This window comes from Condylura cristata, unplaced genomic scaffold (assembly GCF_000260355.1).
Source record: "Condylura cristata isolate star-nosed mole 26May11 unplaced genomic scaffold, ConCri1.0 scaffold00009, whole genome shotgun sequence".
In the NCBI taxonomy this organism is placed as follows: domain Eukaryota; kingdom Metazoa; phylum Chordata; class Mammalia; order Eulipotyphla; family Talpidae; genus Condylura; species Condylura cristata.
Window position 1 is genome coordinate 22395093 of NW_004567110.1, and position 27586 is coordinate 22422678.

The 27586-nt window shown below is 36.3% G+C and overlaps 1 protein-coding gene across 2 annotated transcripts in view; it reads right to left on the bottom strand.

Annotated features, from left to right (window-relative positions):
• Positions 1-27586, bottom strand: part of OXR1 (oxidation resistance 1) — a 340255-nt gene that overhangs the window by 205671 nt on the left and 106998 nt on the right. The window lies entirely within an intron of this gene.

Genomic DNA, 27586 nt, shown 5'->3' on the forward strand with positions numbered 1-27586 from the left:
ATCTCCTCATAAAATATAAACTCTAATTCAGAGAAATCCTATAATTACAGAGAATATATACAGTCATTGTAAAGCATTCAAATTAAGAAATGAAAAAAGTGGGGCTGAGGAGTTCCTCATTAAACACTGATATGCCAAAGCAAAGGAAGTTTATAAGTAAGTTGGGAATAGGGAAAGGAGTCAGGTTATAACTATGAAAAATTATTTAGTTATTGACAGTTTTCTGTTCCTTGTTTTAATTTCTTCCCCTGATTTTGATATATCCAGATTCCTTATAATGAAATCTTTTTATTTCAACTTTTAACCTCAGTGTGTTTGTCTTTCATAGTACCTACCCTGGCTTCCAAATCTTACTTATTTTTAACTGCTCATCTATACCGGTGTAGTGGCACTCCCTCAGACATAATCAGCTTATTTCTGCTTTCAGCTCTTTGGCTCCTTATTGCTTTGCTTAGAATCCTCATGCATTTGTCAGTGTTTGCCTGTGTCTGTAGCTGTCTTCTAATAATCATATTACAAGCTCAAATGTTAGCTCCTCTGAGAGGTTTTCTTTGAACACAGTAACCAAAGTAAATTCCATAACTGTTTAATTTTTTTTCAAGGCACTTAACTTTATTTTATGACTATGCCCACTAAAATATACAAGCATATAAATAATTGAAAGCAAAACTATGTACTGAAAGATATGCATGGAATTTCTAAGTTAAATTTTTAACTTTCAATGAATAATCAAGACCATGATCACATTTCCTATAGCAGAATGCAAATTATTTGGGTTAAAAGAGTAGTGACTGAAGGCTCTCCCTGGTGGCACAATGGGTTAAAGCACCAATCATGAAGCTCTCTGAAGCTACTGCAGCGAGAGTTCACTCCCCCACCAGGGAGCTGACCCACATGGTGAGGAAGACTTCACCTGACCCAACAGCTGTTTCCCTCAGCAATGTACTTTGCCCTTCTGCCTGTTCTGCTCCCCAACTCTGTCTCTGGTGAATCTTCTCACCCACCACTCCTCTGGCCTGTACCCCAATTCTGTATGCATAAATAAATCTTTTTTTTTTAAAAAAGAATAGTGACTGAAAGGAAATTCCTCTCTCTTGTCAAACTTTCTCCAAAAATGTCTAAGAGATACATTCTATTTTCAAACCAACAATTTTAATTCCCCTCCCTATTCCTGTAGCATTTTCTAGTTTATATGATGAAGATTTAACTTTATGAAACAATGATGTTCACCTATTTATTACATTTAGAAAACATATATAAGCATTTAACTGTTTCAATTGAGTTTTACTCACAAAGTACAAAAATCCCTAAGATATAGGTATTTCCCTCAATTAAAAAGTACATAATCTAGAAGGGAAAATATATACATCAACAAGTAGATAATATGGGCCTTGGTACATCAGTGATATGCACATCAATATACAAATTATAAATATGCACTAACCAACTATGTACTATTGGAATGAGCTCAAGTTTTCCTAATCCTAATTCAGAAATCTAAAATATAGCAATAAAGCATTTACGAGTACTTTCTATGTGCTAGCATTGCCCTAAGCACAATAACATTAGTGTTTTTGCAATCTCCACTTCCTTGATTGGCTAGCTGAGTCAAGGATAAATCAATTTAGTAAGATTACACAGCTTGGAAGTGAGTGAACTCAAATTTGAAACTAAGAAGGCCAATCGTTTTGCTATGCTCTCAAGCTTTACAGCATTTCTCTGAGCAGAGCTCTACACTGGCAAGTCTTTCATTGTGTATTCTCATTCACAAGCATTCTCAAAACAGTTTAATAGGCAAGTAATTATGAGCGGATTGTTCAGCACCACCAGTGGGTCAAAGAACATAAACAGATATACAGTCCATCTGTCGAATTAAACATCTTGAGGGTAAGATTAAGAAAATATGTCTAAGGAGGTTCCTATGGGAAAAGAGGGGCACTTATTAATAATGTTGAGAAATATACTACATCACATCAATACCTAACTTAACTGAGACAAAATGCATATTTATTCTGTGTATCGAATGTACAATAAATTAAATAAATCCCCATCTTGTTAAATCCCTTCCATTACTATGTATACTACTGCAGTTGAAGATCACCCTGAAAAATCATTTTATTAACAATAATCTAGTTTTATTAAGGCTATCAACCAGCCTCTCCTTTGTCATTGTCTTCTGACAGTTTCCTTAACTTGCTATTTTGTTTTCCTAAAGTGAATAAAAGATGGGTTTAGAAGAACAGGGAGTAGAGTAGAAAGAGTTTAGGGATTTGGAGGCAGAAGGATGGATGTGGCTTCTGGGTGCATCATTGGCTGGTTTTCTCAAAACCAGATCTCTTACTTACAAAATGAAAGCAAAAAAAGATAGGGAAAGCACATCTAGCAAAGCTCACCAAAAAAAGTTAGGTATTAATATAAATGGAAAGAATGTATGTGGTTGTACTGAACACTATTAAACTATTATAATAATTGTATATTATCATAATTGATCCTCAAAGAAGGTGGGATGGTCACATACAGATATCAAGCACATGGGGAAAGTACAGTTCAGAGAGCTGAAGACATGACTCAAGGTCACAAAACTTGGCAGATGTCAGAACCAGGACTCCTAAGCCCTGCTGTATTCTCTCTCCAGAAAATCTGTCAACTCTTGGCACAGTACCAAAGGTGGCAAATTTTGTTCACTTTCTAGTACAGTAATTGACTTTAGAACAACAAAATAAATGATGATGCTGGGGAAATGAGGCTATGTTTCCACCATGATAATGCTTTTGCTGACTGAACTGCTTTCTTCATGAGCTCTTATTAGATTTTTAAATAGTTTACCCAAGATCTTGTATTGCATTTGCTATTCAATGTGTTTTCCCAAACAACACTGAAGGAACTAAAAGTCTATGGATGGTCAGTGATTGAAATTGAGGTGGAAAGATAACCTAACACATTCAAGGCAAAATAGTGATTAAGAATGTCAACATAATATCTCATATACACATTTCCATGCTGCCTAAAACATAACAACCAGACTATCTTCTAAAGTTTAATAGAGATGACTGAAGGACTATAAATATATAAATTTGAGAAATCTGACTTCATCTCTCTGAAATGATTTCAATTCTTCTAAATTATTTCAGAAGTAGAATTTTCTAGAATATATTTTTTTCTTTACCAAAACCGCTTTGAGACATATAAAGCAGGGTAATATACCAACAACAACCAAAAAAACTATCTGTAATGTCACCCAAGATTTTTAGATTTTTTAAAGAAAAAATAATACATTAATGCTACACATGAAACAGTAAGTATTTAAGGGAAATAAATCCATCAATAATCCAAGTCCGTTTAAAGAGAGTCAGTGCCCTTTTCTATTAATATAAATCTAAATAGCACAAGTTCATGTAATCTTAGGCCTATTAATTTGGATGCTTCTTATATAGGTACTAATGAATAACTGGCATTACTCAGACCTGATTCACACTCATTTATGAGTAACTTCATCTGTCACAACAGAAATACTTATTCCTTTTATTTTTGTTATTCTTTGCATACATTATCTATTCTCATCTGCAAAACAACATTTGAGGGGCAAGGCAGGCATTATTATTGTCAATTTATAAATAAATAAAAAGAATCAACAAGAATTCTGTATTTTCAGATTTAAAGTAACTGTAAAAACTATCTACTTAAACTATATGCTAATACTTGTCTCACTGAAATTCCTGTTTTATATGTAAATTTACATGGAGAATGGGAATGTGTCATTTCCCAAGAAGATTATCTTTACCCTAACCAGATCTGAATTTAAGGAAATTTTTCCTTACAGAGAGTGAAAAATACACCCACAAAATCTTAAACCACTATCAAATACCTGTGAGACCACACAGGCCAAATTTAACTCCTCTTGGACAGGCAGATTCTCAAATATAAGTACTTAGCTATTATGTCCCTCTAGTAGTCTTTCCTTCAGGCTCAAGATGCTGTTTGTTCAATTTCTTCTACATGTATATGTAACATAAAATCTACATATAAATGCTACAATAGATATTTGCATTCATTTAATATAACTAACACATTCCTATATCACTTTATATATGACAAATCCACAAGGCTGCATCTCATGTACCTAGCATTGTTTCTGCCATAAGCCAGCACTTTATTTTAAAAGAAATGAATGAGTCAGTGAGTGTGTAATTACAATAAGTGGACAGTTACCTACTGCCAGAGGAAAAGATACCTACAAATCCTTCACCTTTCATAGTTTTTGACACTTGGTGAATGAGTTAACCATGATGTCAACTCTCTAACAGCCTTCAGAATATCACAAGGAATGCCTTTTATTAAATATAAAGATAGATTTTAGTGAAGCAGAACACACTGGCAAATGAGGCAAGAGGGAAAAAAAAAAGCAGGCATGTATAAGCATGAGAGGCATATTAAGTTAAATGAAGAGCAGATATACTGTGCCCAAGGCTTGTCGAGATTTTGGTCATTCTCCTGAATGAAAGTTACCTACGTAAGACAGGAATGTCATTTTATTTACAGGAGGGGGCAGCAAGAGAGATGATTACTCTTAACATGTAATAACAGAAGCCATTTCTACTATCTGTAACAGCAGAAAAACAAGTGGTTGGAAGAAAGTAATTATCTTACTCACATTGAGTGTCAACACCTAGCACAGGATGACCACACTTTTTGGTATATATCTGCAGTTAATAAATAGATACCAAATGAGGAAACCATAGCTCAAGAAGTACAGAAAGATTTTAAAATTTTGATGAAAATGGTCTAAAAATATGGCAATGATGCCAGCCAGATATTTTAAGCTTATGCTTCAATTTTATCATTTATTTTGTAAACAATGCATACAAGTTTTCTTTTTACATCTTATTGTATAAATAATCCATTTTTTAGTTAGTAATGCTTATGCTGTATTTGCTGAATATACTAGAAGAAGCCCAGAAAAATTTTAATGAAAAGCTGTTTAGGAAACAGCCACATTCTGGTGTGGCCATGTGACACAATGAATAGATTTAAGAATCATCAAAGGAAATAGGAAGTGGGAAGAGGATGGAAGGATGAGATCTGCATTCTATTTCCAGCTACAGTTCCATTCTCTGGGTGACCTCTGGTGACTCATAGCTCTCTCTCTGAGAGCTTTGTGTGACTCAGATTTGTTTTAAAAGGTTCTCTGCTTAATTCTATATCATAGATTACTTCCTCTGAAAAACATATAATACAAATGGCCTTTTAGTTCTTTCTTCTATTCATATTCAAAGTGAGGTTATTATTAACTTTTCATATACATACACTGAAATGAAACTTCATGATGTCCTCAGTATTTAAGTGAAAAACCAGTGGTACAAATATTCTACAAAGTAAATTTTTTTGAAATGTTTGATTATGGGACCTAATAGCACTAACTTCTACATCTCAGAAGAAAAACAACCTCACTGGAATTTAGGGGCATATCAAGAAAACTCTAAAGATCTATCAGGAAACTCTAAATCTGAGAATCAGAATATAGGAGTACTGCCTTGAGACACTGCCTTTCTTTCCAGTAATTCCAGATTACCAGTGCAAACTGGACCAGATACTACTTCGGTAACACTGATCCATAAGGTTATCACCTGTTTCCTTATCAGTACTTCTATTACAGCATTATAGCATCTATAAATAGAGTAACTCGTGGCCAATATAAGGAACTGGACACTTGATTTTGGCACCTGTTCATACAATGAGAAGGCACTTTTAAAGCATTTGACTTTCACTAGTGTTTTTATCAATATAGGACCTTAATTTGGCGCCTGAAGGTTCTACCGTTGCTTGAAGTTCTCTTTTCTAGGCTCTGCTATCTAGTTAATTTCAGTGGCAAAATCTAGAAGACATAAATATTTTTGTTAAACAGCTTGTGCAGTCCTCATGAAATGCACCCAAAGAGCGGATGAGTGAAGATTTTGTTTCTTCTGTAAAATGCAGATCATAATTGATGCACAATTTTATATTCTGACTACAGCAAAATAACAAGTCCTTTGCTATATCATGCTTGACTAAAGGTAGATATACCAAATTAAATTTACTCAAGTTTCACTAATGAATAACTAGGGTTCAGAGAAAGGGCACAAGGTTGATCTTTATCTTTAGCATGTAATCACACAAAAAAGTGAAAAGTGTTAAAAATGGTAGATACAAAATGCTCAAAGGTCACTAAAGAGGTAGAAAATGAATTCATCTGGGAAGTGAGGCAGGCAGGTTTGGAGATGGTATTTAATTTAAATCATGAAGGGCTGGTGTTGGGAGGAAAAGAGCAAAATATATTTCAAGACAAGTGACTAGAAATAACCACAGCAGCACAGAGTTGCCAAAGAACTGATCCTAAGATCTCATGTTTCAGTAAGAAAGCTGACTAAAGTCTTGTATTGATAACAGTAGTAGGGAGGAGAGGGGATTAGCAGGGTAGGTGGGGGCAGATTAATAACAGCGTGCATTCATTGCATGCATGATTCACTTATTATTGTTATTGGCTAGTGTATACCTCTGAAAGATTTCCAACAGCAAGAACTCAAAAGTAACCCTGGATTCCAGACAGTCCAAAAAAGAATGTTCAATGTTACACATTCTCAGATGAGAACATTCTTGTGCTTCACTAAACCTTGAGAGAATAAACAGCATAAAATTTCTTTCAGACATTTCAGATGAGAGCAGAGCCAGACTCAGCATCTCTAGCCTTGATGGGGTCTGCAGGAACACAAAGAATGTGTTACATTCTCAGGTTCCAATTTGCACTGGGGATAGTACTGAATATCGCTGTTTGAGCTTCACAGTATACTGTCAGAGTAGCAAATTTGTTTCAGTTCAGAAGCAGGAAAACAACTTTGTGCTCATTGCTCTTTAAAAGTAAGAAAATGATGAATTATTTTCCTGAGCCACAGAGGGGAAGTACCAATAGTTGTAGAAGTTTTGCTTTGTTTTCAAACTGAAAAAGAAAAGTAATCTCTTTCAGAGCTCTATAAAATAGAAACATGAAAGTAGTTAAGGAGTAATTCCCGATGCTCAAAGTTATCAGGGTGGCTTAAAGAGGCCTATTTCTTTCTACATGAAATACTTTGGGGGATTAGTGCTGTATACAATTTATAGTATACAGGGCACCACTGTTACATTAGCCCTGGAAAGTATTTTTTCTTAAGGAAAATTCCAGGCAATGTGCTGGTTTTGAGTTGCTTCCCCTGACTTCATTTCTTTTGTTGTTCTTTTCCCATCTCAAGTTGAATAGTGCAATGATTTACTGCATGGTTTTTTTTCCCCTCCCATCAGCAAAAAAAATAATAATAATAATAATTAATTAATAAATAATTGAATATTAGGTAGGTATTTACATTCTCTGAAGTTCTTGTGGTTTCCTTTAAAGAATCTAAACTGAGGCTACCACGTAGAGACAAACATGAAGAGATCAACTGAAGTCTTTGAGGTGAAGAGAAGGAATTTAATAAGAGTATACTTGGAATACAGCCAGACATAATTTTGATCAGGTAATTGTTGAGAAATTACAGTATTATGAGGATCCTTCATAATCAGACTTTTGCTTTAGTTCAAGCACCTGCTCATCTCGTTCTTTCAGTCAGGTGTCTATTTCACTCAGGCAACTGATCATTCACTTATCTGAACATGCATCAGCGCATGAGTAAATGTTCATCACATGAAATACATGTACAACGCAAAGTTGAGCTATCACTCCAGTGGTCCATAGTAACCATCCCTCGGCTGCAATGAAATTTGGTGAAATAACAAACTTCAGAGCAATGTTTATCGTATACTTTATTTTTGTTTAAAAAACATGTGCAAATGTGGGAAAGTACACGAGTTTAAAATAAGCGCAAAATAAATATGTGGAAGGATAGTCTCCACGGCCAGAAGAGTAAATTTAGAAAGGGAAGAAGCCGTAATTTGTTCTTTGTGCATTTTACAATGTTTGATACTTTCACTAAATACATATTTTGTAGTCTGATTATCAAATGAAAAAATATAAAAATTTAAAAAATTAATCGAGTTGAATTTGTTGTACTCTCTTGCTCTCCCATCTCTCTTTTTCTTTCTTTCCTGCCAAGCTACTATACACTCTACTTTGATCTATTTACTCAGGGTGTGATGCCAGCCAACTTAACTTTTTTCCATAGCTCAGTATCCTAATAGGTAGAATAAGAATCATAGCAATGCCTGCAAGGGTGGCTCTGAGGGTTACGTTAATACCTGTAATGGAGGCCTTCCCTGGTGGCGCAGTGGATTAAAGCACAGCACTGCAGGCTAGCCACAGCCGCTTTGTTGTAAGTTCGATCCCTGAGCCCGGAGGTGACCCACAAGGTGCAGCAGACCTCTCCTGACCCACCCGCTGCTCCCCTCAGCAGTGTACCTCATCAGTCCGCTTGTTCTGCTCCCCACTCTGTCTCTGGTGAATCCTCTTGACTCCCCTGCACCTCTGGCCTGTACCCCAGTTCTGTATGCATAAATAAATAAATCTTTAAAAAAATTCACATAATGCACACAGTACAGCATGCAGCCTATGTTAAATAGTCAATGTCATCTTCTAGCATAGAAGTGGTATCTCTGGAACTACATCTAAAGAAATAATTTGCTAGAGTTTCTGCATAATTCTGCTTAAAGTTATATTCTTGTTAGCTACCTACTTTTGGCTCAAAACTTTGGATGAGTTTCCTCATTTAAATATTGATGGAAGGCAGGCAAGAAAGACTGCCAGTTTTTCTCTTTATTAAACGAATCACAAGTGATTAATGGAGTAACATCTGTTGAAACAGACTAATTCTTAAATAGGCACTATCAACGTGCAAAATAACTGTATAGTTTAGTCAAATCTATATATCTTTAATTATATTTCCTAATAGTTGTGGTTTTCTGGTTTCTAATATGCAAATTCACACTTAACTCCAAATGTCAAGTCAGGCAGCACAATGCTAATTAAGTAATCTAGTTAATTGTGAAGTTTCAAAAATTTGTATTTTCCCCCTACCTACCCACTGGTCCATCTCAAAAGAATAAAAACAGCTTTGATTATATAAGATAATATAATTTTTAGGGAAATAAACCAGAAATAAAAGGAAAAATACCAGATGATTTCACTCACAGCAGGAATAAAGGACCAGGGGAGAATATAATAATAATAAATATACCAGAGACATTTTACAAGGATGAGATGGGGAATGGGATCAAAAATGGTGGGGGAGGAAGTGCACTGGACTATGGTGATGGCACATGGGTGATTTGGTGAGGGGAAGCCCACGGGGAGTACAACTGAGATGGGAAAAGGCACAAAATGATGTAAAAATAAACTATTATTAAAAAAACAAAAATAGGCCCTCCCTGATGGCGCAGCGGGTTAAAGCACAGCACAAAGAAGCTTAAGCCACTTCTGCATGAGTTCGATCCCGCCTGCCCTGGAGGAGATCCACATGGCGAGGCAGACCTCTCCTGACCCGCCGGCTGCTCCCCTCAGCAGTGTACTCCGTTGATCTGCCTGTTCTGCACCCCTTTCTGTCTCTGGTGAATTCTCTCACCCTCCACATCTCTGGCCTGTACCCCGGTTCTGTACAAATAAATAAATCTTTAAAATAAATAAAAAATAAATAAAAAATAAAAAAGATTGGGGGGGGAACTTGGTACAGCTCCAAATAAAAGCAATTAACCTATAAAAATAATAAAATTTTGATACCTAAGGTATATTAATGTTGGTATATCAATGTTGCTACCTACAGAAAAGGCATTTTTATAGTTAACAAAAACTAAGTTGTCACATAAAAGGAGTTGACTTCTGGGGGTAGGAGACAAGTTTCCACACCTCTGCTGTATATGAAGTTCGAAAAGATCAGTGGTGTATCTAATCCGCCCGTGCCAAATGATAAGGAGATCCAATAGATACTCAGTGGTCTCTGTTGCTAGATCTACACCACTGCTAGCACAGACTATGAACTGATCAAAAACTATTATTCTCAGAAAAAATATTACAGACAAAATTTGTCATGACATTTTTAAGTAATAATTTTAGAAATTATTTGCATAATGTATTAAGCTAAATACAACATATTGAAAAGAGTAATCGGTCCCTGAGAGTCTTTTAATGGGCAGTAGTAAGTATGATTACAATCCATACATTTAAAGTCATTGAGAACATAAATGAAGAAGTGTTGGTACATGATAGGTAGTGCTGAGATGAAATGAGGGAAAATACTGTCTAAAAATTACAAAGCACTGTGGTTTTGAAAGAGATCAGATGTACTGGATACAGCAAGCCAAGCATGTCAGGAGGGTTTTCCCTTTCTTTAATACCTGTGCCTTTGGCAGCCTGCCTTGTTCATGCTCCCATTTCACCAGGGAACAAATGGCAACAGCAATCCATCCATTTGGTCCAATAACACAAAGATTTCATTTCCTACTTGCACAGAAATCATAGTTCTACTCGATTATTCAAGAAACATTTTCTTCATAAGCACACAGTAAATAGCAACAGATGGAACAGGTAGATCCCACCTACCCTGGGCTGTTTTTGTCCTTCGTCATTTCTGGGCAGGCGAGCAGGCAACCTTATATCTTTGTGGAGCCCAGTCGGATCTGAAGAGCATTCTGTTACCTGTGAGCTGTAACTTGAGTTCTTGCAAGCCCCACCCATATCTTCACAAAGGACCAACTGTTGGGCTAGGGGCTGGCATTGGAGAAATATGCAAAGTAAGACCCCAAACTTCAAATTGTAAATTAGGATGCCTCCTAAAAATGCACTGTAGTGGGTGCAACAAAAATGAAGTACAATCACTCCTCAGTTATATATGTGAGAAATATGCTTCCCTGTGCATATTTTTCTTACTGTGTGGTAGGCATACGGATAAGTGTCTTGTAAAATGCATCACTTAATTAACCTTGAAGTGGCCTGTGAGGGAGGTAATATTCGTATTTCCATTTAACAAAAGAAAGAATAGAAAATCAACAGAATTTGCAGAATTTGCTCAATTATCACATAGTAAATATCAAAGATGGGATTTGAAATCTGTCTTTTATGACTCTAAAGACTGATTTCTTCTCCACTCCACCTCATTTCTCCCACCATATATTATATTACTTTCAGGGAAATTCTTTGTGCAACCAGAATATTATTCCTAATAATAATGAAATAAAAATACTGAAAGTAGATTTACTAATTCCACGTGAAACACTAAAAGTACAGGCCTGTTACTGTCCAATTAATACCCTCAAAAAATTTAAAACAGCCTCAAGGAACTATCTGGATTTTATTGTGCTTTCAAAGTCTAAGAAGGAGATGATAATAAGCCACTAAAAATCTGTAAGTTCTTAGGTGCAAGTTACTCTACATCATAACAAGTAAAAGTAGCAGAAAGTATATATGCATTTAAAGGAAGTTGGGAGTGGAATTAAAAACTTAAAGAGTTCTTCCATCACAGATCATTATAACATTTCTCCTTTGAAGTGGCGAAACTCTGGATGGATTCACAGAGGCCATGAAATATCACAGCTCCGGGGAATTTCCTCACTTTGACTTGTGAAGAGAAGTAGAAATGTATTATGGCAGTTTTCTCATACCACAAGCCAAAGTGTCAGGGTACCACATTTGAATGCTACAAGGTGTCCACTTTGCTGATTTCCAGAGGGACAGTGCAGGGGAGATCAGCCACCTCTCATCACCCTTGTATTTTCCACTTTCATCCATCTGTTTGGACTAGAGAAGATTGTCTCGAAGCCAGCCTCCATTTCATAGCCTTGTCAGAAAGGGCTCTGCATGCTTCCATCTGCACAAATTAGGAAAAAATATGCCAAGGCCATGGTCTCATTAGTGCTTCTGTTCACCAACACCCTTATGCCAGGAGAAATGATGGCCAACTTGTTAGTGAGGTAGGTCTTAACCTGGTCCAACCAAAAAATTCAATTTTAGTCACTCCCTTACATCCTTACATTCAACTTAATTATCTTTTCTTTTTTTTTTTTAACAGCATATATCCAAAGAGTTAACTCTAAATCAAACCCCATAACTCCCAACAAAGAAATAAATGAGAGCAGAAATCATCAGCGGCCTGATATTTCTTCAATGTATGCCTAGACATATAGTAAAATTTAACAACCAAATTTTCACAAATGCAAGTTATTATATCACCCAGAGCTAGAAAGGAAACTATATGCCATGTAATTGTTCATTACTAGAATCAGCAGCACGCTCAGGATATACAGAGAAGGGTTCACATGCTTGTTGGAGATGATGCTGATTGCCCTGTGACATTTATCAGTATTAAGGACATATTGTGCAGAAGTCCATATGGTATTTCTCAGCACAGCTGTCCAGGAAATGTCATACTCCTTTCATCAGAGCAAAGCCTCTTCTACCATAGCTTTTGGGGAGTGTGGGTGAGATGGTAGAAATAAACCAACAAATCATAAATCTATAATAACCTAGACAACATCCTCGAGTCTCTAAAATTGCCATCCATGTGACATAATACCACAGTACATTTATGAACCGTACCACTGTTAATTCCTCTAGGACAGAGACAGCAGATCTTTTCTCCATTTTACTGGAGATGAAAAAAGATCAATTAAGTAGAATTTTATTTACACCTCTAAATAACACCAACCACAAAATTTCACTTACTCAGCAACTACACCTATTCAGAACCCTGTCAAAGATTTATAAATTCACAAATACATGGGGATTACAATTGAGATGAAAAAAAAAGTACAACAATGATGTAAAAATAAAGTATTATATATTTTAAAAATTCACAAATATTTCTTATTTGTAGAAGAGTTCTTTGCACAGAACCTAGTAAGGACCAGAGCTAAAACTTTATTTTTATATTAACCTCATTGACATGGCTCTCTGGATTCTCATTCATTTAACAAATTTATTAAGGATGTATTAAGTGGAAAGAACTTTGCTAGTTGCTAAGGATCAGAAGTGACTATTAAAGACCAGAACATGCATGGACTTAGTTGTGTGGGATATGGGAAGAATCTGGGAGAAAGGATAGTGCCTAAATTAACAAAAATATATAAATGCAATTTTAAAAAGCAAGAGTTTCTGAAGATTGTAAAAATAGCAAAAACAACACAACACTAATTTTTCATTAATATGCTCCAACCCAGGTTCAAGCACCTTTCATGTATTGTCTCATCTCATCGTTCTCACAACAATGGGGACAAGACTGTTAAGAAGCCCAGTTCACTGGCCGGTGGGGCTGAGAAGCTAAAAAACTGGTCCAAGATGACACAGTTGGTCTATGAAAGGCATCTATCTATCTGATAAGATAGTGAACTCCCAGCCCCAATAAGCTATGGTGTTCATTGCTGGCTTCTGAGAATACTTAGGAGTTAAAGCCATAAAACCTAGCTCTTTTACAAGCCTGGGTCTGTCACTGTCCCCACAACCTATGTGCTACCACTCTTTCCCCTCCTTCTTTAGCCACAGCGACCTTTTCATTCCTCAAGCACAGCAAATGTGTCCATACTCAAGTGTTCTCTACTGCTGTTCCTGCCACTCAAGAGTCTCTCAGCAGACACCTGCGAGTGTTAATCATGAAGGCCTCATTCAGCTTGTATTTTTAACATTACCTACTCAGAGTTGCCACCTTAACCAAGGCAATTCTGGCCGCTACCCCCACCCCCCCCACACACACACTTACAGAGACTTTGCCCTGTGCTGCCAGTGTTACGACATCAGTCATCTCACCCCTCTTGAATGATCTTGATCATTCCGTTAATTGCCAATTGATTTGTTATCTTCCCCCCACTAACAGTAAGCTCAGTGGAAGTAGAGAACATGAGGATTGTATTCATAATTGTATCCCAGCACCTGAAATAGTGTCTCATTCCTAGCAGACAATCAGTGAATACTTGTTGAATAAATGAACTACATTTTCTAAATCTATTCATCATTTATCCCAGATTTTTTGAGGTATATTTTTCATTCAACTTTAATATGGTTGTTTTTTAATTCTTCTTAGTACAGGTAAACTTTTTACATGCACAATTTAAGTGGATTTAAATCAATCATTTTTTCAATCTAGAATCACTAAACAATCGTCAAGGCAAAATTATTACCACAGAAAAGTATTTTTTAAATCTTTCAGTGACATTTACAGGTTCATAGTTAAAATGCTAAATATTACTGAGAATGCACGCTTTTTCAAAGCATCAAAAATTGCCTAGTTCTTCTGGAAATAGTCTATATTATGTTTTAGCATTACACTCCTGCAGAATTTGTCAATGTTTTCCCTTTTCCCATCTACAGTAACAAAGTTTGTAATTTTCTAACAGAATTAAGTTTTCTTAAACTTCAGCTAATAAAATGAAAAACTTGCTTTTAAACTTCTCTCTGATTTACTGGAATATTAGTGTCACTTAAACCACTAGGACCATAACCATCTAGCTGATCGTATTGTCATAAGTAACCACATGAACTTGCTTGTATATAATACAAAAATGAATTTACTCAAAGGTAACATTGTACTCTAAATAGCAGAAAATATATATCATTAGGGTGCAGTGCCAGAAAAACTTGAGATACAAAAGATAAATATAAAACTTGTTCTTAAAAAAATTTTTTGTGACAATGCTTTTCTTTTCCTTTTCATAAAATGACTTTAGGTTTGCATAATGATATTTGGTGGGTGGTAAACTAACCCTCTAAGCAAAAATAATTTGGTGCGATTTCTTTTATAAACAAATCTAACTTCTAGTTCCAAAAACAGAAATGTTAATTTTATTATACATCTAGAAGAAATAAAATAAACAAGGAAATATATTTAAACTAATGTTTCTTTCAGCATTGTTTAGAAAAGGGAAAACTGAGCATAACCACAGTCTAGATAGAGAAGGATATATAAGTAAGCTCTATGGAATAATATAACAGTGAAAGGGACTATATATAGTTGCTTTCCCCTCACACTTCACCATTTGTTGTTTGTAGTCATTATTATATGGCCATTCTCACCAGCATTGATATGGTATCTCACTGGTTTTGCTCTGCATTTCCCTGATGATACATAATGTTGAAACTTACTTCTCTTAGAGGAAAAAAATAAAATGGATGTGAACATGGGTTCAGAGTTTTGTATACCCAGATCATTACTTTATAGTTTCTGTATTATCCTGGTTTACACATTTTTCCAGGAGAATTATAATTTATATAAGAAAAGTAGTATTTATGCCATCTTGTCTGTGTGTTATTCATTAATTGAGTCATTCACTTATTCAATAAATATTTCTTGTGTGCCCATTCATGTCAGATGTTTGTATAGCTACTATTGAAGCTGCAAAGACTAAACAAAGTTCTCATGGAGTGTGTATTCTCGGAGAGCAGGCAGACACTTGAATAAACAAAAACATAATAGATTGGGGGATATGAAGAACAATGAATCAAGATGGCAGACTTATTTTAAATTTCTTCTGAGTTTGTTTTCTTCTGAGAGAAATCTAACTCAGTTTTATTTCTGCAGTCATAGATCATAAGTTTAATAAAACATCACAAAAATATGAGCAGCTGACAATGATAGGGAAGCTAAGAGCACAGACCTAGAGTCAGAAATCTTGGGTTAGAACAGAGCAAGCATTCCACTTATTTGCTCTGGCTTAAGAGAATTCATCACCATCATCTTCATCTTATAAAATCTCATGATTCTATGGGTTAATTTGTACTGGGAAGATGATGACTGCTTATATTTGATCGACAATAGTAGAATTTTAGCTAAGATAGCTCAACAGGATAGTGGTTGGAAATACAAGTTGGTTTAGTGCATTTAGAGTTCCCTTATAATGTGGCAGCCTCATTCTTCAGAACAAGTTGGGCTGCTTCTAATTGGCTCAGAGTTCCCAAAAAACAAGTGTTCTCAGTTGTGGGAGGACGCTGATAGGATTCTTATAAGTTGACCTCTGAAGACCTAGAAAATCACCTTCATCATCTACTATTTTTTAAACAAGTCACTATGGCCCATCTAATTAAAAAAAAAAAGAGGAACTAAAACCCACCTATCAATGCAGAGTAGCAAGGAGTTTAACCTACCTCATTAAGTTAATTTTTCAGATATGTATTAATTTAGTCTAGATCAGTATTAATGCTTACCTCAAAAAGTTGACAGTAAATAATATAGAGAAGTTGTCTGCTACCTAATAGGATCTCTACAATGGATTAATCCAAGTAGACTTAAAGGAAACCAACAAAAAGATTTCACAACCATTTTCATCAAAATGATGAAAGTAGAGAAAACTCTAAAAAAAAAGATGTTTTTCTTTATTTGTACATATAAGAACTGGGTATAGGCCAGGGGGTGAGAGAATTCACCAGAGTCAGAGTTGGGGGCAGAATAGGCAGATCTACTGAAATACACTCCTGAGGGGAGTTTTGGGAAAGTCAGGACAGGTCTGCTGGGCCATGTAGGTCACCTCCCTGATTGAGGATCAAACTCATGACACAGTGGCTGGGACAGCTTGGTAACAGTGGGCAAGTCAGGACAGGTCACTGTGCCATGTGGGTCACCTCCCTGGCTGAGTATCGAACTCATGACACAATGGCTGGGACAGCTTGGTAACACTGAGACTTTAACCCCTGCGCTACCAGAGACCCAGAGTAGAGAAAATTCTTAAACTTCACTGGTACTGGAAGGAAATTCGTAAGAAGGGTCCATTATTTTCTCTGGAACTGGAAGAACATTACAGGAAGATAAATGAAAAACCAAATCTAAGATACTGCAAACTTGGTATATCTGCCTCCGTTCTCAAAGTTTTATAGCTTCTAAAAGATAGAAAACAGTTTTGTTTCTGTAAAAGTAGAGTATCATTTTACCCCCAGCAGGTGTTTAGAAGAAGAACGAGTTAGGTAAGTGAAATCTTTATTTTTAGGAATATAAAATCAATAACCTTTTCTTCCTGAGGCACTTATGAAAACCAAGGTATTTTGAACACAGTTCAAAGAATAAATGTTCTCTCACTTAGTTCTGAAATGTAGTCAGATAGGTAAAGAGCACATTCTACATTTGAAGAACGTATGGGATAAACATAACATTCATATCCATCTGTGCTATATACATTCGTATTTTTAAAATGCTTGCTAATTTCATCCCAAGTGTTTCCTTTTAAAACTAAGCAAATGAAACTGGTCCATTGGTTTATATAACACATCAAGTTCCTTGAAACTTTTTGCAATGGACATTTGAATGCTTAAAAAACTCATTCACTTTACAAGGCATTCAGGGAAAATGGTTAAAGCAAATAAAAGATACCAACCTATAAGTATATGAGAGCATTACAGTTCTATCTGTATGTACAAAAAACAGAAATCCTTCTATTCTTAGCCTCCATTTTAAGTGAACATAAATCTCTATATTCATCAATTCAGAGAGAAATTATTACAGCAAATACTGAACAAATATTTACATTAAACATGCATACACTATAGACACACTGAATAAGATAATACTGGAAACGTTTACACATTTACCTAGATGTACAATCACATTTCCTTTGTAAAACTGAGAGACCCAACAGAGCCTAAGAAAAACTCAACCACACCTATAGAAAAAATAATGTATAATCTAGCAATCCCTTAACAGGGAGGTTAACTGACCTCTATCAAACATTGTAGGTAAAGTAGTCCTTTCTTGAGTCTCTATTATATACCAAACTCTAGTAGGACCTAAAGGTAATCGTAAAATAGTCACTCGAGGAGCTCACAGTATTAGGTTATCTTCCTCTCCCCCCATGGAGGGGGTAAAGGGTGGAGGAGAAGGTACTGGGTGTCAATGTTAGCTAATAAGTTATGGCAGCCATTGACAGTCAATCTCTATCTGGGGACACAAGCTCATGTGGGTCTTAGAAGTCACACAGTAAATGGAGGAAACAGACAGTGCACCCCAGGTTTCCAGGATAGGATCTGTTCATGGTTGAGAGGGTGAGTATTACTGATGGGAGGAACATCTTCCAAGGTGACCCACTATCACAATTTGCTCCAGACTGTCCCTGTTACATATTCCACTATCATGAGATGTCTACATACGTCAACATTTGAGTTTTAAACTTCCAGAATGAACATATTTATATGCCTTAAATAACATGTTTTTATTAATTTTAAAATTTTACTTTTTAAACTTTTCTTACATCATTGTAGTCCCCACAGTTCTCCCACCACCACAGTCATCACTTGTGTTCTTCCCTCCCCTGTTTTGCCCCATCCCTTTACCTCATTTGCTGTATGCCCTGGTCTATGGTCATTTTGCTAACTTTGTTTTTTTTTGTTGTTGTTGTTGTTTGTTTGTTTGTTTAATTTTTGTTTGGTTTGTCTATATTCCACATGTAAGAGAGTCCATCTGGTAGTTATCTTTTTTCTCCTCACTTATTTCAACTAGTATCATCCTTTCATGCTCCACCCATGTTGCTAAAAATGGCATAAGATTTTCATGTTGTTTCATGTTTTTTCCAATACTTCAAAATCCAGTTAACATAAGTCAATTTCCCTATACACAGTTCTGGTCCTGTCTTCTAAAATACTAAATATTCCTGAAGTCCAGTGTCACTTACAATTTATCATGTAGGCTGAGAAGTCACTGACAACTCTAGAACCATGACTGTGGAATTTCACTGGATAAATAGCTAAATGTCTGACATGGCAAACCTGCAGACCTGTATACTCCATAGCCACTCCAATTTTGTTCTCCACAAACTTTCTCTGCAGGGACACTGGAAAAAGAAATATCTGAACTGCCAGCTGTCTTGCAGGTAAGGGTGGCCATGTGATAAGTCTAGGACAATGAGAGGTAGTTGAAAGTCCTTTGGGAATAACACAGAAGAACACACCCCCCTCTCCCCCCCAGAGGGAAAGACTAACCTATTTTTCTAAAATTCTTCCTGTGTTGGTCACCTGAGGTGTAGTCATCACTATGAAGATTAAAGTTGAACCTTAGTGTTGCTGAGAGGGGACACTGATGGGGTTCATTTCATCTTTAAGCCACCCCTTCATACTGCCCTGCACTTTCTAGACCAGATTTCTTCTTACTATAGACAACAGACCTAGTATTTGTTTAAGCCATTGCTGGTTGCTGTGTTGTCCTATGTGGTAGCCAATCTCGCCAGGTGGCTTTAAATTTCAAATTAATTAAAATTAACTATGATAAATTTGGCTCTTCAGCATTAGAAAATACAATTATAGAGCATTTCCATCATCACAAGAATTTCTATTTAAATACCCTTAGAGAAATTTTTGTTATTTGTAGCCAAATATACTGTGAATGCAACAGATGTTAATGTTTTCATCACTAAACTAAGGGCAGAAACATTTCGGTCCCTGTCCTCCAACTAGGTCCATATGCCTTGAGATAACTGGTTGTTTATTTCATTTTCAGATATCACACATTGATCTCTCACTAGCCTTTTATCCAAGAGATTTCTCCCACTTTCTGAGAGGATTAGATTAGTCTGTCAGAATGTAGTCTTCACATAGTTCCAAATAATTAAATTAAGTATTCTCCTTGGGAATAATAGCAGAATTAAGAAAATTAACATACCTATATTAATATTTCAGGACGAGAAGAAAAACAGCTACTGTCATGTCTCAGTAATAACAGCTGAGAGGTTACAGCAACTGACTGTAATAGCGTTTCTTCCAGCGCTGGTTCTCAGCCATTTCAAACTTACCAACCTCTGCTACTCTATTAAAAATTAATTCAGAATGAGAGTTGAATCCGAGACCCACAGATGCAAACCTTGCTTTTTCAAGTTTCTGAGAAGCACTGTCCTGCAGTCTCTGGCTTTCAATAAATAGTCACCAATCAATCTGCGAAAAGTTGGGGCACATCACATGACTACGATCAGTGGGAAGAAACATCTGGTAAGGCAATTTATTGTCATTTTCAATGTAGTTATAACCAAAGAAGGGGAAAATGGTAATAATTTCAAAAATATTTCTGACAAAGTTCCTGAAGTAAAAATTGTACTATCAATTTACTTATTTTCTTGTAAGTTATTTTGAAAAGGGATGGTAACAACAGTATCTAACATTTATTATTACTATGAGCCAGGCATCATTGCATGGAATATTTCTAAACTTTTTCATGTCATGTTCACAGACCTTTATTTAATCCTCCTATAAGTGAAACCATCCAATGACTTGCTCAGTGATATAAGAAGGAAAAAAATTATATATTGGGGCCCTCCCTGGTGGCAAAATGGGTTAAGATGCAGCGCTGCAAGCTGGCCACAGTTGCTTCAGTGTGAATTCAATCCCCAGCCCCACATGGCACGGCAGACCTCTCCTGGCCTTCCCGCTGCTCCCCTCAGTAGTGTACTTTGTCAATCTGCCTGTTCTGCTACCCACTCTGTCTCAGGTGAATCCTTTTACCACTTCTGTGCTTCTGGCTTATACTCCAGTTCTGTATGCATAAATATTAAATAAATCTTTACAAAAAGAGAGAGAAAAATACTGGATAGATACACAATGAGTTTTAAAAACCTGCTTCAGGTCATACAACTGAGTAAACAATGAAGATCAAATTCAAACCCACAAAATCTATCTCTAGTGTCTTTAAATAACTATATTCTTTGAAGTTAAAAATTCTCCTATATAAATAAGTCAAGAATTACTGAGTGACTTTTTGCAAAGAAAGAATATCACTGCCCACCATGCACTGAGATACTCCAGAAGAAATCTAAGACCACACTAAAACTTTTTTCATCACGTATCACCTTACTTCTTGAAAGATAAAAAACAGCACTTATGAATGCAAGTTATCTTCTAAGATAGTTACTTTAGATTCAGATACAATCTTTCAATCAAATATTTTAAAAGACTACATATATGAAGACATATATATGTATAGAAAGCCAGATCTATATGCCAGAAACTGGAGGCCTTAAAGAGTCTGGGTAGCAATTTTAAAAATAATAATACCAAATAACAACTAAACCTGCTCTAATCCCTTAGCTGTATCACCACATTTATCCTTACAACATCTTAGTGAGGGAGGAATTTTTATCCCATACAAAACATGAAGCAATGAGGCACAGAGGTGGTCACTCAGGGCAGAGCTAGTAGGTGGCAGCCCCAGGCATCTGGAGCCACAGGCTGCATCTCAGGCATTGGTGACCATTGGTGCCAACGGCCTCTTCTCTATCTCTGCTCCTAGTCCTCTCCCCTTCATTCACTCAGTTCCAGTTCACTCATTTCTTACATGCTCCCTCTTCACAAAGTTTACACCTATTGATATATTTCCTTTTATCTGAGAGTACTTTCCCCAGATTTCCTGATACAATAACCCACAATTCCATCAGGATCTACCACAATATTCATTGTATAAATAACTAAATAGATCTGTGTCAACTCTGCTCTCTCAGGAAGGCACAATGATGGCTGTCATTGAGAAGACACTTCTGTGCAGATGCTTTATATTTGCTTTTCTTTCTTCTTAGTTCAGCCTATTTTTTAAAGAGTGTGAGGTAAGAGTTCCAAGAGAATGGATTAGCTTCAAAAAGCAAATCCTATTACCAAAAGTACTGGTCCACATAACCTTATTAACATACATGGCATGTCCCTCTTACCATAAGAGGATGAAAGAAATAAAACCAATAAAGATAGGGACTTACTGATCCATTTAGTTTTTTCTGTTAATTATTTTTATTGTCATTCAGTGTAAATCTTAAATTTTCATAAAATACATTTGGGCCAAGGAGTGATAGTATTTGTTATAAGACTGTATCAAAGCAAAAGCTACTTTAATATCTCAATTTTCTAAAATTAAATATATGCCAAATATCTGCAAATTTAAAATGAGTTGTAATAACTCAATTTTCAGGAGTCAACCCCAGATTAGTCTTCAAAATTTTTTTTTTTTGATCAATGCTGAAAGAAATATCAGTTCAAATTAAGTTACATCAGTAAGTCCATCTTAGTGGTTATTTTAAAGAAGTTAACTTTATTTCCAAAAGGAAGCCACATAAATACTAAAAATGCATATGGAAAACATATACTTTATATTTAAATAGCATTAGTATTATTCTTTAAAACTCTTCAAATGAAGAAATGTTAAATTATAGCAATCATTTTTTAGGGTCCAAGGAAATTAGAATCTAATAGAACTGTTCAAGGGACTATAACCTTGAAAGAGGGCAAATTGATATAACTTACTGGAAACTTCTATGTACACACACCTTCACCCATCATTTTCAATATTATGAATTTATGCTGATAAAATAATTTTGAATATTGGCAGATTTTGTTAGATGGATGCTTTCTGTAGTATTATCCTAATAGTAAAAAATTAAGGAATAATCAGAGTAGAACAAAGATAACAGATTCAACACAAAATGGAATATTTCATGGACTAATTAGTCATTAATAAAATGTTACTGAAGAACATTTAATGTCATGAAAAATATTTATGATATATATACTTAGTAGGGAAAAGTAGATGACAAATTTGAACAGTTGAATCTTATTAAGTATACAAACAAATGGATGTATAAAAATCCAATACGGGCCCTCCCTGGTGGCGCAGCGGGTTAAAGCACAGCACAAAGAAGCTGAAGCCACTTCCGCATGAGTTCGATTCCCGCCTGCCCCGGAGGCGACCACATGGCGAGGCAGACCTCTCCTGACCCGCCCGCTGCTCCCCTCAGCAGTGTACTTCGTTGATCTGCCTGTTCTGCTCCCCACTCTGTCTCTGGTGAAGCCTCTCACCGCCCCTGAGCCTCTGGCCTGTACCCCAGTTCTGTATGCACAAATAAATAAATAAATCTTAAAAAAAAAAATCCAATACGTGGATGACTGAATTATAAACAATTCTGATAGCATCCCTTTTATTTTCCCGTATTTTCAAATTTTCTACAACGGACCAAGATTAGGTTTTTACTAAGAAATAATAACTATTTTATTATAAAAGTGTTTGATAAAGGAGGGTAAAAGATTTTACCTTTTTGCTACATTTCATCTAAGGTAAAATGATGGGATTACTTTTTTCTGGATATAAGCTCCTGAGAGTAGAGAACGATTCACTTCTCAGGCAAAGGGGACAAACTCTCACAAGATTTAGAGATTTCATTCCATCTTCATGGTCTGTGGTTAAAAATGCACAGGGCAACTCTAGTCAATTTTTTCTCTACATTAAAAATCTATTTTTGCCTTACCATAAGTTTTAATAATGGCAAAATATCCACTAAATAAACAACTGCTCTAGTACACTATATTATTATAACAGAAGTTTAGAAAGTAGTCTTAATTTAGAAGCATCTGGGGAGTAGCTAATTTACCTGCCAGAATTTAGCCAAGTCATCGTCTCAAATTGCTCCTACAGGATATCCTAGCTCTAATTCCAGAAATACAGAAATAGCTCCTTCAATAAAAACCAATCACTGAATTTGACTGACAGCTCTGAAAGTGAACACCTGATACAGTTTAACTGATAAAGAACAAGCAAACTGATAAGAATACTCAAAAGAATAATTGGTAACTACATTTCAACGCAGATCTTAAAACAGAGGACTCAGCAAATATACATGGAGGGTGCCATTCATATTTGAAGGACTTGATACAGTGAGAACAGACATTTTCCCTTTTGAAATAGTTACTTTTATTTAAAGGAGAGGTCTGCTGCACCATGTGGGTTACCTCCCTGGCTGGGGATTCAACTCATGCTAAGGAGGTTGTGGCTAGCTTCTCAGTGCTGTGTTTTAACCCACTATGCCACCAGGGAAGGGCCTAAATTATACAATTTTACCATATTTTCTCTTTTAGACAACACTCCATGAAAAGAGACTTCCTTTCTCTTGTGCACAACATCCTATGAAAATTCATCAGCCAGTGAATTCCTGATTACTACAATCACATTCCACCTGGCTTGCTTTCTTAGAATTCAGATTACCCATGTCAGTGATGACAAACCCCTTTGGAAGTAAAATTTTAAATTGTGGAAAAGGATATTTAAGGCAAATTAAACCTATTCTATTTTGGTTTGAAAGTCCACCTTACTGAACTTTTAACTTTTTTTTTTTTTTTAAGATTTATTTATTTGTACATACAGAACTGGGGTACAGGCCAGAGGTGCAGGGGCGGTGAGAGGCTTCACCAGAGACAGAGTGGGGAACAGAACAGGCAGATCGATGAAGTACACTGCTGAGGGGAGCAGTGGGCGGGTCAGGAGAGGTCTGCCACGCCATGTGGTCACCTCCGGGGCAGGCGGGAATCGAACTCATGCGGAAGTGGCCTTAGATTCTCAGTGCAGTGCTTTAACCCGCTGCGCCACCAGGGAGGGCCCTGAACTTTTAACTTTTAAAACTATTTATTGATTGGCAAGAACCATTTTCTTGATTAGGTATGGCCTGCTACAAAAACTGTGCAAAGCCAGTTTTTGTGTCTTTTTGTAGTAAACAACTCCAATTGGACTAAAAGTTAATGAACTCAGGAATACAATCTATAACCAATCTTAATTCTCCTACATGACTTTTGCAATCCTTCTTCCCCATCCCCACCACCCTTCTGTCACTTAAAAATTCTTAAACAAGACGTCAGCAGGATATAGCTTGTGCTGTTATCTGCACTGTACTCCCTGATTTTCAAGTCTAGTCCCCAAATAAACACTGTTATTTTCCCCAATGTGTTTTTTCAGTCAACAAACCTAAACTTCGAATAAAGGTTAAGTTTACAAACATGAAACAACAAAATCATCAAAAGCCAGAAAACTAATCTCAAATAATAAGAACATGGCTATGCTTACAGTTTTCTGGAAGTTACCAGTCCATTTGTTTGTATTCACTGTCAAAGAGGCATTCTTCAGCCATGGCTTGATTATTAGCCCCAGTTATTGGTCTCACTTACCAGGCCTTTTATCTTCTAGCTCATGCTTCCCTCTCTCTATCAAGTGACCTTGCTTGGCTTTGACCACTGAGATAGAAACAAAACTGATGGAAGCACAGGCTTGGAAAACCTTTTGCTTATAACGCTTTATTAAGAGCATGGAAGATCATGGTAAAACATACCCAGCCTAGCCTTCTGGAAAAAAGATGTCAAACAAGCATGTGAAAAGTATGTGATAGGGACCAGAGCTGTCCTAGCCAAGACAACCCTAGACCAAACTATCACGACCCACCTAGAGGACACAGCCAAGATCAGTATTACCATCTCCCTGTCCTGCAACAAAACTCAGATGTGAAGAAAGAAAGTCTGGCTGAGCTCAAGGGAGCCATTCAGCTGAGCTGTAGATATGTGAGTAACAATAAATGTGTATTGTTTTAAAGCATTACATTTGGGGGTAGATTGTTAAATGGTATTTATTACTCTGTCCACAGATATTTCATCAATAGGTAAGGACTCCTCAAAAATGTTCATACCCACTTACCTTGAATGTGTGTAAGTTTGGTGATTGGCTTCATATAGTACAGGGCTTTTCACGGAGGTTAGCTCTTTAGAAATTACATGAAGACCGATTTGTTTGTCTTCTGAATCTGATGAATTCTTAAAGTACTTGGCAGTGGAGTTTTGGGGCAGTGTGGCCATGGGCAATGAAGTTTTGTTTTTTTTTTTTTAAGATTTATTTATACAGAGCTGGGGTACAAGGCAGAGGTGCAGGGACTGTGAGAGAATTCACCAGAAACAAAGAGGGGAACAGACAGGAAGATCAAGTAAGTACACTACTGAGGGGAGCAGGGGCAGGTCAGGAGAGGTCTGCTGCGCCATGTGGATCACCTCTGGGGCAGGGGATAGAACATGCACTGAAGTGGCCAGCTTGAGTGCTGCATTCTGACACGCTGTGCCATCAGTGAGGGCCCAGGCAATGAAGTTTTACTACTAAAATTTTATAGTGAATGACTGACTGACTGATTAACAAAACATATACATATATAAATAAGACCTATCTTAACCAACTCCCCCAAAGTTATTAATACTCAAAGTAATCTGAAGAATAAACGTAGTGACTATATAGTGGTTTGTATGGTGTGAAAGCTTATGAATACTTTAAGTTCTTTGAGGTAAAAATATTTTACTACCAAGTATTTTCCAGGAGATACAATTATTTTAATGAATGAATAAAAGTTAGTGACTTTATGAGATTATATATACTTATGTGGTGATGTTGAAACACAACTAATTTACTGGCTAGAGAGATTCCCAAATAAGTTTACTAGAACTAAATTATAAATAACTCCACTAGTAGCGAAAACTAGTAAACTAGTATTTATTTTTCAATATAAGGAAATTTATAAGAAAGATACATTCCTCATGACTTCAGAAAGTAGAGATAAATGTTAGAACACAAATTCTAACAAATAAAGATGTATGACCTCCAACTCATAACCAATTTTACAATGTGCTACAGCTTTAAAAGGAAAGTAATTTAAAACTGTCAACTCTGCTTCTTGTGGTTTCTCATATATTAAATTCCTCTCAAAGCACTACCATATATATATTTTTCTTTTCCCCTTAGATCATTCTGCTAAATTCATACTTGTTCCTATTTAAAAGAATTTTTAAAATAAAAGTGATTTTTCTTTCCTTCCCATAAAAAAAGAAAAATGTGCTCCTTTTCTGCCCCAGAAAGATAAATATTCTGGGCTACTGATTTTCTGAAAGTTCAGCTTGACCAGTGAATAGAGGACTGGACATGCACACTTTTAGCCACATTGAGTTCTATTCTTTTTAGAAAAAATAAAAAGAACTTACCTATAGAATCTGATCTGCATATTCATTGCCATACTGTCTTGGGTTAAATTTAATTTCATTAAATTAAGTAAATGTTAGGTTCATACTACTGCATTTAATCTGGCAAGTTAGAAGTCCAGATTATTAAAAATGACATCATTGCCCAAATAAGAAACAAAGAACCTAAAAGAACCTCAGGTAGGCGGCAACCCAGATGGGCACAGTACTTAGTATGTGGGGAGCCACAACCTGCCCTGGAGGGGACCTTCTATAGCCCCACAAAGGGATGAGGTCTGATGCAGGAGCAAAAGTTTCACATGCTCCCTGGATATCAGCTCCCCATACCTGTAGTCAGGTGACACATTTCCTCACTTATTTAGCATTTGAACCCATAGTTTATTGACTGGATCCAGATTCAAGAAGTAGGGAACACTACTGAGATCTGCTGACAGACTCACACGTGACTTCAAACAAGCCAATCAATATACCCCCCACACCTCCACCTCTCTCTCTGGAAATGGAAGATAGTGGCTGGCAATGCACTTATCACATAGAAAGGAGAATATCCTTTAAAGGCAACATGAATTCTGAGGAATGAAGATGGCTGGTTAGGGTAGTTCTGCTTTCTCATCCTCTGAACTCAGAATGACTGAGCTCACCTCTTCTTACAAAGCCCCTGAGCTACTACTTCCACAAAAGTCTCATGAAAATGTGTCCTGAATAGATAAATGGAGTCAGTGGTGTTGCTGATAATATATAAGGAGTGAAATATTTTGCTTTAAATGTTTTTCTGATTAACAGTGCCATGTTTTAAGCTTTTAAAATATATTTATTTTGGCCCTCCCTGGTGGCGCAGCGGGTTAAAGCACAGCATTAAGAAGCTAAAGCCACTTCTGCATGAGTTCAATTCCC